The sequence below is a fragment of the Heterodontus francisci genome, unplaced genomic scaffold (assembly GCF_036365525.1).
Source record: "Heterodontus francisci isolate sHetFra1 unplaced genomic scaffold, sHetFra1.hap1 HAP1_SCAFFOLD_2116, whole genome shotgun sequence".
Lineage (NCBI taxonomy): Eukaryota > Metazoa > Chordata > Chondrichthyes > Heterodontiformes > Heterodontidae > Heterodontus > Heterodontus francisci.
Genome location: NW_027142220.1, coordinates 1 through 2,500, shown reverse-complemented (window position 1 = coordinate 2,500; position 2,500 = coordinate 1).

Below are 2,500 nucleotides of genomic sequence, written 5' to 3'. Positions count from 1 at the left end.
TAACCGTTCACAAGGAGCCTTGTTATTTCGCACCAAGTCTTTTGCGGGCATAGTTTCTTTCTTTGACATGTATATCTGTATGAAGGTCGGCTTTGCTCTGCCATCGCAGCCTCCCTTCTTTGCTTTTCTCACTGTACCAACAGACATGTCATAGACTTTGGTTTTTTTTTCATTAATTCTTTTCCTGTGGGTGTGGTGTGCCTCCGCACCCCCCAATCTGTTCCAAGGCCTTGTTTTCTCTCGCTCGCCAAAACACTTTGTCTGTTTTCACAGCCAGTCTACCGGCCTAGACCCAACTGTGCGATATTTCAGAGCCGGCAACAGAGCATGGAAAGTCCGCCAGATTTACCCTTAAATGCTCATAAATGACTTCCAGGCACTCTTCGGAAGGTCTTTTATTTCAAAAGAAGGTCCTTCCTTGAGGGAGCACTTCTTCGGCCACTTTGCAAGTGCAACCGCTGCCAGCAAAAGTTCTGAAAATCGAGTTCCCGAAAATCTCCGGGTACCCCGCCAACCCCCAGCCACCCGAATCGCAAGTGTCAATTCGGCGGGTTGCCTGCCGGTAGTCCTTCCGAAAATGAGGCGCCAAATCGCCGCAACGGCCATTTTTCATTTCGGCATCGGGACTTCCGACGGCAACTGATTAACTAGCCCGGGGACTAGAGCGGCAGCAAATGCAACGTGCCCTCTTGGCGGGAGCAACTTGACCGCCCCCGTGGGGAAAGGTCAACTCGGGGCCCGGGAAAGTCGCCGAGTCCGACCCCATACACTTCCATGAGTTGGGGGTTTTGGCCTTCCCGGCCCAAGGCTCGCCTTATTTCGGCCTGCACTTTCGGAAAAGGGTGCATTCCTTTTGGTTAATGATTTCACCAGCCCGGGTCTTAGCCTCTGCCCCGACGGCTAAGTCTTTTGGTTAATGATTTCCTGCGGCTGGGACTACCCTTTCCCCCCGCCCTGCAGGCACCCGGGTCGGGAGGCCGTCGGGGGCACTTTCCGGGGCAAATCCGGACCCTTACGCAAGGGAGAGTGCGCCCCCCGCCTCGGCCGGGGGTCAGGCTGCCGCCTATTAAGCCCGACAGAAAACCCGAAAAATGGACGAAAATGGGAAAAAATCCCCATCCGAAAAAGGCTTAAAAGTCGGTTGGGCGGCAGCTAGGGTCGGTCTCTGCAGACCTGGAGGCTCGGGTGGACTCTTGGAATAAACGTCCAAGTCCCGACTTGCCACCTCCTACTACTGTGCAGATACCCCGCCAACCCCCAGCCACCCGAATGACAAGCGTCCGATCAGCGGGACGAATTTGACAACTCTGGCCGGACCTCTGGAACTCCATCCCGGGTAACCGGGGCAAATTTTTCCGCTTGATCGCCCTTCCACTGGTTAACCATTTGCCCTTTCGGACTTAGTCTCTGGACATTATTCGACGGATTTTCTGGTTAACCATTTGCCCTTTCGGACTTAGTCTCTGGGCATTATTTTCGACTTTTTGGTTAATGATTTCACACTTTTTACTTACTTTTGCGCTTTTTGGTTAATGATTACTCTGCTTACTGGTTAATTATTTGCCCTTTCGGACTTAGTCTCTGGACATTATTTTCGAGTTTTTGGTTAATGATTTCACACTTTTAACATATTTTTGCGCTTTTTGGTTAATGATTACTCTGCTTACTGGTTAACCATTTGCCCTTTCGGACTTAGTCTCTGCACATTATTTTCGACTTTTTGGTTAATGATTTCACACTTTTAACATATTTTTGCGCTTTTTGGTTAATGATTTCATACTTTTTACTTACTTTTGCGCCTTTTGGTTAATGATTACTCTGCTTACTGGTTAACCATTTGCCCTTTCGGACTTAGTCTCTGGACATTATTTTCGAGTTTTTGGTTAATGATTTCACACTTTTTACTTACTTTTGCGATTTTTGGTTAATGATTACTCTGCTTACTGGTTAACCATTTGCCCTTTCGGACTTAGTCTCTGGACATTGTTTTCGACATTTTGGTTAATGATTTCACACTTTTAACTTAATTTTGCGATTTTTGGTTAATGATTACTCTGCTTACTGGTTAACCATTTGCCCTTTCGGACTTAGTCTCTGGACATTGTTTTCGACATTTTGGTTAATGATTTCACACTTTTAACTTAATTTTGTGCTTTTTGGTTAATGATTTCATACTTTTTACTTACTTTTGCGATTTTTGGTTAATGATTACTCTGCTTACTGGTTAACCATTTGCCCTTTCGGACTTAGTCTCTGGACATTATTTTTGGGTTTTTGGTTAATGATTTCACACTTTTTACTTACTTTTGCCCTTTTTGGTTACTGATTACTCTGCTTACTGGTTAACCATTTGCCCTTTCGGACTTAGTCTCTGGACATTATTTTCGAGTTTTTGGTTAATGATTTCACACTTTTAACATATTTTTGCGCTTTTTGGTTACTGATTTCATACTTTTTACTTACTTTTGCGCCTTTTGGTTAATGATTACTCTGCTTACTA